The sequence below is a fragment of the Protopterus annectens genome, chromosome 9.part0, assembly GCF_019279795.1.
Source record: "Protopterus annectens isolate FY-2018-M chromosome 9.part0, PAN1.0, whole genome shotgun sequence".
In the NCBI taxonomy this organism is placed as follows: domain Eukaryota; kingdom Metazoa; phylum Chordata; order Ceratodontiformes; family Protopteridae; genus Protopterus; species Protopterus annectens.
Window position 1 is genome coordinate 1,707,813,415 of NC_056743.1, and position 16,643 is coordinate 1,707,830,057.

Here is a 16,643-nt window from a genome sequence, read left to right on the forward strand (position 1 = left end):
ATATTGAAGAGTATATTGTGTGTAGTAGGAGGGAAGGGTATGGATAGATTAGAAGTAGTAAATTGGCTGTAGAAGTAGAAATGGTGTATGGAGATTGAATAAAAAATAGTGAGATAGTTATTTTCTGTGATGGTAGTAAGGCAAGTAGACATAGTGGTAGTGAGCGTGTGTGTGTGTAGTAGAGTATGTGGGCAATATAGGTGATAGCCTAGATGGGAGAGGAGTTAATGGAGAAAGGAAGTTGATAGGAAAGTAGAAGTGTATTATAAGGTAAAGAGGGGAGGGTTTGTACAATTTGGTGGTAAGAAGAGATGTTCTGATTGGATGGAGTACAGTGAGACGGTGGAGTAAATAGACTATAGGTTTAGGTGTTGTGGGGGTGAGTGGGATTTGGGGGCAGGGTAGGGAAGCAGACTGAGTGCGAGTGGAGCAGGCTGAGCCATGACATACTGAGCAGCCAAAAGCAGACTATCTTTTATCAGTGCCAGAGTTTGAGGTGTTATCTAAGTATGATAAGCTAAGCACTTTGTCAGGTACAAGGTTTCTGAGCTGCAGGTACAATATTTCTCTTGACTTCATATGGCAGCAGACAGTTTATAGTGGTAACAGCTTACAAATATGCAGAAAATAATGAGTGATGGTAAAGTGGAAGGAGATGGGAGGGCTAATTATATGTGAGCCGGTAAGTGTGCACACCACTACCCTCGTTACACAATTGCAGAAGTTAAAAAAATAGCAAAAGCAATGCAAGAGTAGAGGGGGTAGACATACGCTTGGTACTGCTTAAATTGAGGCAAGGTTAAGAGACAATCATGCTGTACACAGGGTTTTTTCAGAGGCAGCCATTTTCACCCAAGTGGGAAAAACAGTCTTGACCATTGTATTTCTAGGGTAACTGTGTGTGTGTATATATATATATATATATATATATATATATATATATATATAAAAGTAGTAAGAGTATTCAGGAACAAACTTGTTATAAATATCAATTAGATTGAGAAACGGAGAGGAGCTAAGGTGAGGAAGGCAGTTATAAACTATGCGTTACTAGGATGTGAATCAAGTCAGTGAACAGTATCAATTAATAGGACCTGAAGTAAGTTCAGTGAACAGTATTCAGCAGGAATATTTGATGAACAAGTTGTATATTGCAGCTAGTTATAAAATAAATTCTATGATAAAGTCTATAGTAGCTATGTTTCTTATCAAACAAGTGAGATAGCACTATGAGTACAAGTATCCAAGTTCAAACATAAAATTGTTGTATTACAATGCAGTCTGTAACCATATCATCAAACACAGACAACAGAACTATAATGTGAGCAAACAGCTATTTTAACTTTGTCAGTGATAATTTCCATGCTAGATGTGGATGCAGAAGCACCAATGTACTACAATCAACAGAATTTAGAATATCACCAATGAGACCAATGACAGGTCTGCTCTCTATTGCATGAATCGGTGCTTTAAATGTTTTACATATGCTTGTGTGTACTTTGTAAAATGGGCTCATACTTGGCATTACTTTTTTCCTTCAAGCTTTATGCTGTCAGTTTTTTTTTTCTCTTTGTGTACATACCTATCTTTGCATAGTGATGTATTTATATGAGAATATCTGTAAAAGTGCACACACACACTATATATATATATATATGGGTCTAGGACTATTCACTGAAACACATTTGACTGTGCGCAATTCACTGAAAGCTATATATGCCCTTTTCCCCACTGTAGTGTGACCCTGGAGTTGGTATATATAGTAAGGGGGTGTGGGGAGCACTACCCCCCACCTATTTTAAATAATTTGAACTATATACATGGATACTTGCAATTCCTATAAGTTACTCTTTTCTGAACATAATATATATATATATATATCCAAACTATGTGAGGAGCAGTGCCCCCCCTTCCTATATATACTAACTCCAGATTTGCACTACAGTGGGGAAAAGGCCATATATAACTTTCAGTGAAATGTGTTTCAGTGAATTGAGCTTTCAGTGATATGTGCACAATCATTTGACTTTCAGTGAAATGTGCTTTCAGTGAATAGTCCTAGACCCATATATATATATATATATATATATATATATATATATATATATATATATATATATATAAAATATGGTATGCCTTCCCTGTGTTTATACTGAACTGCACTGTAGTACTTAAGTTGGTGTGTCTGTGTGAGACATTTCTTTCACAGACACGCTGATTTATGTTCATGGATTTGATGAACAAATACAAAGCTTGTTTTGCAGTCAAGGAGCTTGATATCACAGATACAATTTGGAAGTTATAAGTGTCCAACATAATCATCTAGTTCCTTTTGTAAAGACAAAGTTGTGGGATGGAAGTCTGAGAAGTTGCAGCATTTGATGGTATGGCTGCTAATACGTTTTATTGCAGTTGAATGCCCTCTTTTGTTTAGATCACCAGTGTTATTTAGGCATGGGTCTCCTCTAAAAAGTTAGGATCACACAGGTAAGAGAGAGAGAGAATTATAGTTTTTGGGTATAAGACAAATTTTTAAACCCTTCAGTTTGTTAGGAAACTTTATACCTTCTCCAACTGTACTGCTTTATTTGAATAGGTTGCAGAATGTCATGCAGTATTCTATAATTGGTCCGATAAAAGCTGTATACAGGTGGGGAGTGAGCTCCTTTGCACAGATCTTGAATCCATAAAGGATCAGGTGGGCAACTCCATATGCTTTCCATCTACAACATCTCAGGGTAATTTATTTTGTCAACTCTTATCTGTTGCCCATCAGTACCAGTTAAATTCAGCTGACTGGGGAGTGGTTTCTGAATACAAGAATGCTGCATTTTATCAATTTTGAAGGCAAAGTCATTTTGGGGCAAATTCATACTACACCTTTCATGTGTAATGTTAAGTGCCATTTAAAGGGAGGAGATGTCAGTAGTGGCCAGAACAATGTCCCTAGAGTAACAGTCATCTGTTGATCCAAAACTGGAGAACACTTTGACATCTGAGAAAAAGATACCAAAAAGAACTGCCTGCATGGGATAACCTTTGTAGACTCCACTTAAACAAGGTGATGGCTTATGGGATAACCTCTGTCGACTCCATTTAAACATGGTAATGGCTTAGAATGGATTCCTGCTATTTCTTCCTGCTCTGTATGATCCTGTAACACGTTCTGAACCCAAGTTACTTCAGCTTTGTGTACCTTTAGATCCCTGACTTTGTATCATTTTCGTATCAGGTGTACTGCTGAGTGCTTTAGTCAAATCATTGTAAGCTGGCTGCAGGGACAGATAGAACTTCAGAAAGGCAGTGGTTAACTGTCAAGAAAACTTGAAATTATGCACATATCTACCTTTGACAACACTATATTGGAGTAGGTCATGGAGAATGTTCCTTAGTCCATGATTCCCTCCATGGCCTTGCTCAATATGTTTGTGAGGTTAACCAATCTGCAATCACCTAGGTATGCGAGATAAAGCTTTTCTTGTGGATTGGGACTACAATGGCTTGCCTCAAATACCAAAGAAATATACATTTCTATTACCTTAGGAGTGTATATAACTGTTAATACTGGGCTATTTTTGTCCAGTTTAGGCTACTATCTCATCTGGTCCCATAGCAATAGTGTTTCTGATCTTACTGAGGAGGTTCATGGGTTTTTACTAGGCTAATGACCACCTGGCCCCTTACAAACCTAGCCCATGCCCCAAACCACTTGGGTCCCAAGCACCTATCATACATGGGATCATGTTAGTAGGCAGGTAGCTAAGGATTTCTGTGGGGAGGTGTTAGGATAAGACTTTTCTTACTGATGGTCTCTGTCCTTAAGGGACATGGGGGCCAGACAAGGGATAAATTGACGATTTCCCATCCAATTCTCAAGGTTTTGTCTGAATAGGGTCAGTGGTGAACTCTGTTTTACATGGATCGGGAGTCTGTTCATAGTCATTGACCATTTTGGCTGTAATTCATCATCCAGACATAATCTAAAAGGTAGGTGTATGACTTTAAAGAGAACAGATAGGACTTCCCCTTTTTGTTTTTCAACTTAATGTTGGAATAAAGACCCTTAACTTGTATGCTAAATGTGCACAGATTCATAGGCATTGCTTTTCCTGTTTCTCCCCATAAAAACTTATAGGATGCCCATGATAGTGCAGGAATTCCACAGTGGTACAGGTAGAACCAGCCATTGGACTCAACTTTGATAAGTTTCCTTCACTGACCTTGCTACTACATCCTCATTAAACACTAGTGTCATTTATTTATCCTTTTTACACTATATCTCCTCCAAAACATACTGCTGTTCTTATCTTCTGAAGAATGACCCCCCCCCAATTCCAGTTAATATTTGCTTGCTCCCTTTTCCAGGGATACAAAGGTATGTGTTCGTTCCTGGGATTGCAAAGCATATGAGCTTAACCTTTTCCTACTTCATGTCTTGATTGTTATACCAGTGTTAGATGTCCTAGTAGTTTTTACTTTTTTTTTGTATTCATGCCCTTTCCTCCTCTTCATTTTCCACTACTCCTTATGCTAGGGAGGATTATGTCAGACTGCACAGCTTTCTTTCTATCTATATCTTGTAAACCCTGTAGGAAAGAAATCTTTTTCACCTTTCTCAGTTATTCCAGCACGAGTTGAGTTTATATACTGTAGCAGGCATCCTACTCATAGTCCTTGTGTCCTTCAAAGGATGGTAGGATTTTCTTAGGTGAGTTGTGTAATAGAGCTCCAACACCTCCTTAACAGTTGCAGTTGGAGGACTCTTCTTTTCAAATATTACAAAAAAAAGTGATATTTCTCGGGGCTCCTTTCTTTTTCTTCTAATTTTGCATACTGTTGTCTAATTGCTTCTGCTTCAGTTCTTTTTTTTTTCCCTTTTAAGGGTTTTTTATATCCCTTTTGTCCTATTTCCTTTTGTAGTTATCCCATTAGGATTCTAACTGCAGTGTAACAGTGTCTCCCTTTCAGTACTTCAGTTAGCTTCCTGATAGACAGTTTATTCACAAATTACTTAAAACATTTGTATTCATTTAACTATCAATTTGTCCTGCTTTAAGGGTGGGATACCATATTCCTGCATTCCCTTATTTAAAACTTAACCTTTTTAGGTGTGACAATCCCTTAAGCCATTTTAAGGCATTTTGCCCCTAGTGGGCTTTTTTGGTCTCATCCTATCAGTTTTGATTTACTACAGTGTTTACAGTTACCTTCTGGCACAATTTGCCGAGTCACATTAGAATGTTTGTTTTATGTCACCTTCTTAGCATGTTGATAGGAGAAAATTATATTTATGGCTTTCATTTTTTCCAACCTAGGATAGCTACTTGTGTAACCGAACCAGTTTGATTTCCTGTATTATTGAACAGCTATGCTGTCCAACATGAATTATTCTAGTCTTATTTTGCTATATTTCAAATAATGTAGCTTTTGCCACAATACCAGTGGCATATGTTAGTCTGTCCAAGGGCATATTCTTTAAGGGTTTTCTGTATTTGTACAGTATTCTGTAGAACTTCTACCCTAGACTGAGGCTGTTGCAGAGCAGCTACATCAGTGTTTCTACCTATGTAAGATTTCTATGTTTGACGTACTTTTCTATATGTAGATCTTCCAAGGTGCCTCAGTAATAGTTGTTTTCATAATGATAGCCACACAGAGGTGTAAGCTCTCTCATAGTAATTTCTGCAGCCAGAGAGCTACAGTATAGGACATGAAAGTTCAGAAAGCTTAGATCAGTGAGTAGAGGTTTGTCTGCAGGAACCAACTCTGTTGCCTGCATTTTTTCCCTTTAGAGCATGCATTTCACTTGATCCAAACTGGAGACAAGGGGCAGTGTGGTGGAATAACTTAATGTGATGGGGCCTGGGGGTAGAATTTGAATCCTAGGAAAAATTGGATGTGCCTACTGGAATAAATCCTTGTAGTTCCTGCAGCTAGAGTTCAATTCACAAATGTATCATTATGGCAAGTGCCTGTAATTTTCACTTACTGTATGTATACCCACACAGTTGTACTTTTGCTGCTTACCCAGAATGTATTAGTGTTGGAAGAAGTCCAATCTGTAAATAAATACAAATGCAAATTTCAGCTACGCTATATCGTCATTAAAAGAATGTAATCTAAAAATTGTGATGTTTATTAAAGCTGATGTATGTCAGATATTTTTTTTAATCTCTTGCAGAGCTAAAGTCTCACAAAACAAGTGTATGTTTGCTCTTGAACTCCATTACATCATAGGGAAGACTTTGAGCTCCTTGGATACTCAATAGATATTCTGGGCCTCCTCACCCATACAAAAGGCTTGTATTTGGAAAACACCCACCTCAATAAACTCACATACTTGATATGGTCAGGATTTGTTTAGTACATCATTAATTTTTTAATGGATTGCAGTCAAATGGACATCTCATTATCCTTGCTTCATGACATTGAGGGATAAAGCTCTGACTATAACTCAAGCAACCAGAAATCAGTTAGAGGCTTGTTTGCTGGAGTAACTGGGCTAGGTAACAGACACCATCATTAGCTGACCTGTCCTTTGGGAATGGAGGTAATCTGGCCCTCTGCAGTGTAGTACCTGCTGGAGCAGAGGTGTATGGCATGTGGTATATGGGCTAGGAAGTATGCTTCATTCTGCCAAGTCATGTTTGTGTCAGTGTCTTCTAGGGGCATGGGTGAAACAGGTTGATTTCAATTGGTCGACAAATGATGTTGAAATCCACGTGGTTGAGACTCCATGAGTGACAAGTTTGTTAACCATTGTGACTAAGATTGAGGTACAGTGGGGATTGGGAAATGTACCTTTTTCCTCCACTGTAGTGTGATCTTGACGTTGGCTTGTATAATTAGCAGGGGGGTGTAGGGATGTAGGGGGGGGGCTTGCCTCCTTGCAGAAACATTGTTTTTATGTTGCTCCCATTGATCGATGAATTGCATTGTTGATTATGTTGTCTCAACCATGTGGGTTTCGACAGTCTCATTTGTTAATCAACTGAAGTAGATCTGGGTTGAATATGCATAACCAGCGAGGAAGTCGTACCAGCCCATTATGTGTTTAAGTGCACACATCAGCCACTAGGGGATGAGTTAGGCCATACAAAGAAAAATCATGATGGCTGCCCAGATGCCAGCCTTCCAAGATAGTTGCGCATAGCATGAGAAAAGAATGCAATGATCATGTATATAAGAAATGCCAGTAATATTTGGAATCTTTCTTGATGGTTCCTTGTTTAGGTATATCTTTTTCACCATCCAGAATTTAGCAGTTTTGCATTACAAAATCCTGCATTTTAGGATGTCTGGGAGTCCTGACTATGTCATGGTATGCATCAGTGTACCAGCTGAAGAAGCACATATTTTCAGAGCTTATCAGTTCTTTTGTACCACTGACATATTTCAGTACTTACTATCATCTGTAAAGTCTTGTCTGAACATGGCTAAACAGCACAGTTGTCCAACATTGCCTTTTCCTTTCATGGGGAAGAGTAGAAAACAGCTGTAAGCACCAGGAATTCATCCTGGCTGTTCTGTGCTAAAGGTGGAAAATGTTTCTGTTTTACTTTATGATTAGGGAAATGTTAGCAATTGGCAGCATGGGAGTTTTCTTCTCATAGCCATAGGTATATGTCGGAGCACTGATACAAGGAAAAAACTTGGAGAAAATCAAGGCCTGAGCCTCCTCAAGCTAAGTCTACTGCCCATTTGGACTTTGGCCTGTACACGTGGCAAGTTTGCCCTCACTGTTGAAGCCTGATCATTACTCAGTCCTCTGTTTTGGTTGAGGAAGAAAAGAACAGGATGTGTTCTCTTGGCTCCCAGTCTAGTATCCTGCACTGTTCTTTCTCCAGGTATGACTGGTTTGAACCAATGGTCAACCACTCTGATCCCAAGGATTGATCTCATGTGTCCCCTAGTTATGAGTAGGTGTATTGCACAACAGCTATCTTCCAGAGACTGGCTTCTAGGCCTGCATGGGTCAGCCGGCCTCAGTCAAGAAAAGAAAGTTTCATAGGTTGCTACTACATGATAGACCAGTTAAGCATTTTTAACCATGCCACTGAAATCTGTCTGATACACCCAACTAGTAACTTCCTCTGACCACAAGGGACAAGGAGCTAAGCCTGCAGTAAATTTATGATCTTCCATTCATTTGTGTGTTATATTTGAAGATCGGGCCATGCTTTACAGAAACTGGGATTTTGTTCTACAGGTGAGGAATTATTTGATAGACATATTTATTATGCCAACAAATCCTTTTTATGTTATAATATAGATGCAGATCTCTTGATCTTGTAATTGTGTTAATACCAGTATTATTTACTTTGTAGACCAAGAATAGCTTGCCATTTAGGGGTCTGTAGGAAGGAAACAGGACATTTAGGCATGCTGGATAAGTTAGGGAGCTCATACCCATGGTTTTGTAATAAGGAACCACTATTTTTTTCCACTTTGGATTAGTTATTTCAACAAGTACATGCCAAAAAGAACACTATTCTGAAATGGATCTGGTGATGGAACAGCAGGGGGGGGGGGGGTGCTGACCTTTTTTGACCAAAATGAGATACCCTTGGTAATCAGTTGGGTGAGGAAAAGGCTTTCCTAATGTGGAAGGTACATAGTGGTTAAAAAGAGAGTTAAGTATCCCAGGTAAGTTAATCAAGGTGTGTTAGGAAACTGAACTGCAGTGTTATTATTTTTTTATTTTACATTTGTTGATCGGGATAGTCCAACTGGATACATGTCCATTTTCAGCGGAGGCCCAGGGAGAAAAGCTCCAACATAGAATACATTAGAAAAATGTTACATATAGTAAAATATTTATGAGAAAAAATTTACAGACTTGTTCAAACATGCTAGATATAGCTATAACAAATACAGAAATTCTATTACAGACTTGTTCAAATATGCTAGCTTAAGATACAACAAATACAGATTATGAGTTTAGTTTCTATCCATAGATCCTGTAGGGATTACAGGCCCCATACCTCAGGTAAACATTTACAAAATGATATAAAGGCATCTATTTATAGTCAGATTATGTCAAACAAGTATAGAGTTAGATCATTTCCATAATTAAAAGGTTTAGATCTGAAGTAGTTAACTTCATTTGTGCAGCAACCTTTGGGAATCGGATCCGACAATTTTCAACAGCTTTAGATCCGAGCTCCAAGCTCCTCCCCCTACCCATAATCCCCTGCCAACCCTGACTGACCTCAGATCTAGTTTTCCGCGGTTTCGTTCAGCAGCTTGATCCTGAGTCTCCTGGTGTTCTTGTCTCTTCGTGAGAAAAAAAATTTAACTTTTTCAAATCTTTTTCTTTAATTTTTGGTGTGTGTGTGTGTTTAACCCCCTTATAGTCTAAACTCTCTTAGTTTACCTTATTAGTTTTCCTTCCCCTACCTTCGTGGTTCTGTCAGTGTTGTGTGTGTGTGTTGGGGTGTTGTGTGTGTGGGTTACTTTCTCAGTATGTCTGAGGCCCCAAAGTTGATGTTCTCTAAGTGCACCGAGTGCGGCCATAAGCTGTCCCCAGCGGATGGCCACACTCTGTGTGTATTGTGCCTTGGGGTTGAACACCTGTCCTCTGGTTGTACCATTTGTGCAGCATTCAACCCCAGGGCACTTAAGGACCGGAGGTCTAAGCTGATTCTGGCGGGTCTTCTGCCTCCGGATTCGGCTTCTACCTCCGGTCCTTCCGTGGCTCCCACAGCGGCTGCCACTCCTGCTTCCCTCCCCCCGGCCGGGACTCAACTTCCCGCCTTAGGCTCAGAGGAGAGGGAGGCTAGGAAAGAAAGGAAGAGGGAGAAGCACCACAAGCAGTGGGCCAAGGCCTCCGCTTCGCCCCCCAGCTAAGCGGTCTTCTCCCTCTAGGTCTTCTGGTTCTCCTCCTTCTCGGATCCGGTCCCCGTGCTTTTCACTGGGTCCTGAGGAGGAGGAGACCCAATCTCTGTCGAGGTCATCAAGGCGACAAACCCGCCCCGCCTCGGTGGCCTCGTCAAGATCCACAAGAAGTCTCACTGATACAGATTTGGACCGGATGATGAGAAGATTCCTCCAGGCCCAACTGCAGAAGGGAGTGCTTCTGCCTCACCCCCCCCCCTCCAGGGGGGGAGCTCGACCCCCTTCTTTGCCTCGTTAGCTCCTTCTCTGACCCATTTCCCGGGTTTGGAGTCTTCGGAGCCGGGCAGCCTTGGAGCCGGGGGTGTGTCGGCGCCGATAGTCTCGGGTACTTCGGTGCCAACACGTCCCTCTAGTCTGTTGGGTCCATTTTCTTTGGATCCAAGCTCTCGGAGCCGAGGGCTGAGCTTTGGATCCAGCAGTATCGGTATGCCTTCGGCTCCATCCGGGTCGGACCATGCTGGTCTGTCGGATCTGATCGCTTCGGCGCCGGCCCCGTTGGATCCGAGGGAGAGTCTGCTTTCAGATCCCAGAGAGAGCAGCTCTCCCTCAGCATTCGACGTGGTGGAGAGGGTTCTGTCGAGGAATTCCAGGCCCCCGACCCTTGCCACGGCTCCACCCTGCACTCCTTCTCAGTTGGGCCCGGCTTCCATCACCCAGCCCCAGGGACAGCCTGCTTTGATGTCCCAGGTAGTTCCGGTGGAACAAGACATTGCTGGTGAGACCTCCTCGGACAGCCCCCCCCGAGGAGGTCCCTCACAAGCGAAGGTGCAAGAGGAGGCACCTGGACTCCCGCGAGTTCTTGACTGAGGACACGGATTTGGAGGAAGGGGAAGGCTCCCCAAGATTACCCCCCAAAGATGTCTCATTTGGTGACATCATGGAGATGCTTAGAATAAAGGGTGGTGGTCTGCCCCAAAGCCTACCTCGGACAAATCTGTGTTCCTGGAGGCATTTGAAGCAGGCCTGAATACCTCTTGGGTGTCCCCTCCGGCTTACCCCCTGGTAGATTTGATCACTACCAGGGCGTGGAAGGAGCCGGACACTGTGGAGCCAGTCTCCAAGCGCCCAGACAAGATCCTTAGCCCACCCCCTGACAAGTCACACTGGAGTAAGGGTCCCCCTGTAGATGCCATGTTGGTGGTGGCGGCCACCAAGAGGGAACTTGCTCAGGAGAGCCCCTCAGTTCATCCCCCGAGCAAGGAGTCTCGATCGATGGACCGCCTAGGGAAGTGGGTGTTTAGTTCAGCGACCTTCTCAGTGAGGTCACTGAACTACATGGCACATGTGCTCCGACTGCAGCGGGACCTTATTAAAGAGTATGCTACGTCGCCCCCTGAGTCCATTTCGGCGGAGGACAAACAGTTGCACTCCACCCAGATGGCCAGTCTACGATTCATATCTAACACCTCTATGCGGCTTCTGTCTCATGCCATGGAAGGAGCCGCTAGAGCCGGCAGAGTGGGCCTCGTTATGAGACGTCAGGCCTGGCTCTGACACTGTGATTTCGCAGAGCCCTTCAAGGCATCGTTTGCTAATGCCCCTTTTGATGGTTCTGCCCTCTTTGGCAAAACCGTATGAGATACCTTGGTCCAGAGCGAAAAGGACGGGAAGACGTCTGCTGTCGGGGTCCGCTTCTCTGCTCCCCAGAGGTCCTTTTCTGAGAACTAAAAGAGACAGAAGAAGATGTGGTTCCAGAAGTCGCAACAGTCCCGTTCCGCTCCGGACTCCCAGCCCTTCCGCGGCAGAGGAGGGCAGGGTGGATGCCGCCCTAGAGGCAGAGGGGGCCTGCGGAACTTTGGATCCAGAGTACCCTTCTCGGACCAACCCACACAACACCCCTGAGGGGTTGCCCGACTGCTCCACTCTGGAGGCAGTCGGGGGCATTTCTCGAAGCACCCAGCAGCTTGGGAGTCCATCACGTCTGACCGCTGGATGCTTCACATCATATCCAGAGGATATCAGATTCCCTTCTCTTGTTACCCACGCAGCCCCAGATACCTCCCCGATGTCCCACCCGATCAGAGGGAGACCGCAGCAATGGAAATCCAACATTTGCTGGGAAAAAGAGCCATCCAACATGTCCCCCCAGACCAGTGTGGGTCCGGGTTTTACTCCAGGTTCTTCTTGGTGCCAAAAAAGACGGGGGACTTAAGACCAATCCTCGACCTTTCTTCCCTGAATCTGTCAGTAACCAAAGAGAAGTTCCACATGGTCACTCTTCAATCCATTCTCCCCCTCTTACAGGAGAACAATTGGATGTGCTCTATAGTCCTCAAAGATGCGTACTACCACATTCTGATGGACAGGCGATCCAGGAGGTTCCTCCACTTCCGGCTAGGAGCCAGTCATTACCAATTCAGGGTCCTCCCCTTTGGTCTCACCACAGCCCCCAGGGTGTTCACCAAAGTGTTAGCAGTAATAGCGGCCCACCTGAGGCTCCAGGGAATTCAGGTCTTCCCGTACCTGGATGGCTGGCTCCAGACCACCCCAACAAGGCATCTACCCTGTTCAGCCAGAAACTACTTTCTCCGTCTAGCTCCCTGGCTGGGGATCACTATCAACATAGAGAAGTCGTCTCTTACTCCAACTCAGATTATAGACTTCATAGGGGCCAGATTGGACACAAACAAGCTCCTAGCTTTCTTGACCACAGACCGGCTACTATCCCTGAGGCTACATGCGCAGGCCATTCTACAATCTCCAGCTTCCCTGGCGGAATTGGTCCTGAGGGCTCTCGGCTCTATGGCGGCAGCGATCAACCTACTGCCAATGGCACATTTGAACATGAGGGTCTTACAATGGACCCTCCATGTCCAGTGGTTCCTTCTTCACTACCCTCTGAGCCATCCCATCCCCTTCAGCAGGGCCTGCAATACGGCCCTCCTATGGTGGCTCCAATCTCCAGACCTTCAGCAAGGACGCCCCTTTTCTACGACCCCTCCTGTAGCCACGGTGACCACGGATGCCTCCCGCCTAGGGTGGGGGGGGCATTGTTCGGGCAGGACAGTACAAGGCACGTGGGACCTCATGGAGACCTCACTGTATATCAATGTCCTAGAGATGAGGGCAGTGCTGTTAGCGTTGCAAGCACTTCAGGACCTTCTTCCCGTAGGAACGATTGTGATTCAGATGGACAACATGTCGGTTGTCTGGTGCATCAACAAACAAGGGGGAACCAGGTCTTACCCACTCTGTCGAGAGGCCATGAGAGTGTGGGAATGGGCTGTCTCCACCAACCGCTTTCTCATAGCAACGCACATTCCGGGATGGTCCAACATCCCAGCAGACAAACTAAGTCGCACCATCCTGTTACCATACGAGTGGTCTCTGAATCCCGAGATAGCGAATTGGATCTTTGCCAAATGGGGTCAACCCTGTTGCGATCTCTTTGCCTCTCCCTTGAACACAAAATGTTACGACTACTTCGCTCTCATTTCCCCCTCCGGGGAAACCCCGACAGATGCTCTGGTGCATGCTTGGCCTCCCGGTTTTCTTTATGCTTACCCTCCTCTTCCTCTAATGCTGAAGTTTCTTCAGAAAGCCAGTCAGTTGGGGAGCAGGATAATCCTCATTGCCCCAATTTGGCCTCGTCAAACCTGGTTCCCTTACCTTTGGTCTCATCTCTTGAATCCTCCTTGGATTCTGGATGCCCGTCTGGATCTAATATCCCACCCCCTAGATCTCCCAGTCCTAAACCTGGACAACCTCAAGCTCACGGCTTGGCTGCTCCAGTTCCACTCATAGCTAGGACTCTCGGTATCTCTTCCCCAGTTAAAACCATTCTAGTAGCTGCACACAAGCCTTCTACTAGAAAGATCTATAGCAGCAAATGGAAACGTTTCTCTATTTGGGTGGAACGCAAAAATTTGGATCCTTTTACAGCTCCTCTGCCAGCTGTATTAGACTTTCTGTCAGTACTGTTTCATCAAGGAGCTAGTTCCTCCACAGTCAAGGTCCAACTAGCAGCTAACTCTCATTATCACGTTGGAAATGAATTGGGCCCTTTCATCACCATGAAATTGTGTAAGACCTTTTTGAAGGGCACCTTTTTGCTCAGACCCCCAGTGAAGGAGGTGGTCCCTCCTTGGGATTTAACGTTGGATTAACAGCTCCCCCTTTTGAGCCTGCAGCCTCCATAGATCTTAAATTCTTATCATGGAAAACGGCCTTTCTTGTCGCTATCACCTCGGCTCAAAGGGTCTCTGAACTACAGGCCCTATGTGTAAAACCTCCTTACTTGACCTTTCACAAGGATAGAGTTTACCTCAGGACCAATCCCTCCTTTCTTCCCAAGGTTGCCTCTGAGTCAAATATTAACCAGTCCATCAAATTGCTGGTCTTTTTTCCTAACTATCATAACAAAGGGGAATACAAATTACATTCATTGGATGTGCATATACAACTTCGCTTCTACATCCACAGGACATCTGGTCATAGGAAATCCGACCAGTTGTTTGTCTCCTTTGCCAAATTTAACTTGGGTAAACCTGTATCAAAAGTCACACTCTCTACATGGATTTCACAATGCATCCTTTTAGCATACAACAGTTCGGGCAGGCCCGCACCTCAAGGAGTCCATGCCCACTCTACTCGATCTATGTCTACCTCTGCGGCTTTCAAAGCTAGAGTTTCTTTGGATGATATTTGCTTGGCAGCCACTTGGGCTTCATCTCATACTTTTATCAGTCACTACAAATTGGACATTATCTCTAGAGGGAGAGCATCCTTTGGCTCTGCAGTGCTCCGGAACATCCTTCCATAAAGGCCGCCCAAGGTTCAGGTAGCTGGGGACTCTGTCCCAAAGGTTGCTGCACAAATTAAGTTAACTACTTCAGATTAAGAAGTTATATACTCACCATAACGTTCCATCTGAGTAGGTAAACTTCATTTGTCAGCAACCGTCCCTCCCTCCTGCCCCCTCACTTGCAAATGTTCTCATACTTAGGTCCATGGGTTTTACCCATTTATCTTGGGATTAGTCATTGCTAGCAGTTTTCTGCTGTTGGGCAAACTTGATCTGAGGTCAGTCAGGGTTAGCAGGGGATTATAGGTAGGGGGAGGAGCTTGGAGCTCGGATCTAAAGCTGTTGAAAACTGCCAGCTCGGATCCGAGGTTGGATCCGATTCCCAAAGGTTGCTGACAAATGAAGTTTACCTACTCAGATGGAACGTTATGGTGAGTACATAGCTTCTTATTTCTCTACTAGAGTGAGCCAGAGGATGTTTGGCAGACATCCTGTCAGAAAAGAGTCCTCAGAAAACTAAACGTTGCTTTCCCCCACCTCCTGCTTGCTCTTCTAGGGAGAAAGAATGGATGGATTATCTTGTAAATGATACTAGTGAGGCCAAGTCTATAGGTGTCAGGATCTATGGTGGGACCTTCATTGTGTAGGGAAACTATTATGGCTGTTCTGTGGGCTATCCAGTGCACAGGCTATGATTAAATTTAAGGTTAGATGGGAGTGTTTCATATTTTCCAGGAAACAGACCAGTATGTTATCTAGACCCTTAGTGCTGGTCAAATGTTTTTAACATCTGTACAGAGGTAATTTCTGGGGAAATGACTGGGTATTTTATATTGGGAGGCTTGGATTTGACAGAAGGGAGAAGTTGGAGCTGAATTTATCTGCAAGGATATTTAACTATATCCTAATGGTTTGAATGGATAATGCCATTAGGGGTAAGTATTATTACTTTTGGTGTTCTTTAAATAAAGAATACCTTATGGTTATACTTTGACAAATTTTTGTTCACAATTAGTCCTGCAGGACAGTCTTGCTCCTGAGTTATGTGTTAACCATTTTAAGTTTGATTATAACATGCTGACTTTTTGAACTATTCTTTATCAATGTGAGCTTCTTTTCTTTTCTTGTAGAGTTTTTTTTATAATTTCCCAAAAGGTTTGTTTCTAAATTTAGCACTATATTTGCAGTTAATAGGAACATGGACTTCTGTGTAAGAGTTGAGATGAGAAGTATACACATTCTGAATATGTTGCTGCATTTTATGCAGTCATCAGAAGGTGGGAACTGTTGAACTGCCTCAAGTCATCATTGAGCATGAGGAGCTTGACCTTGGAGAAGTCCCTACAGATGGCTGGGTTGGTTGTTGACCTGTACTGGGACTTGTATGATAAATAAAACCATAGTGATCAATGAAGGTATGCCAGAGAGTGTGGAGAAGGCAGGAGTTATGTTTATTAGAACAAGATCAGAGTATTTTGGTGCTGCTAGTGGAGTAGGGCACTGTTTGACTTGAGTTTGCAATTATAAAGTCAAGGAAGCACTGAGTTTATTTATTGTTAGAGATTTAGGTGTGCCGAAATATGGAGAGAGAGTCCTCTAGAAGAATGGCATTTGGGTTAATGGAGAGAGACATTTGTTTAGTAAACTGTTTCCTGATTTGCAGGTGTCAATAACAGGGTTGTGTATTTGACCAGGATGTGGTTTGTCTAGTGATAGCATATAAAGGAGATTAAGGTTATTGCTTGTCAGTTATCCTAGAGGGTGAAGGTGTTTTGGATAAAGACAGGCAATTGTTGGCCTAAACAAATAGTTGTCAGAAAAGCCAGATGTCACTGGTCTTGAGCTAGGTTTCATTGACACAAAAATTACCCATGTTTTCCAGAGTTTAGAAGGCCTTGAGGGAGTGCATTTTCTTATGTATACTTTTAGCATTAAACAGCACTACAGAGATATTTTTACAATTTTAATTTGTACTTACTAGGATGTTAGCTTGCATAGACTG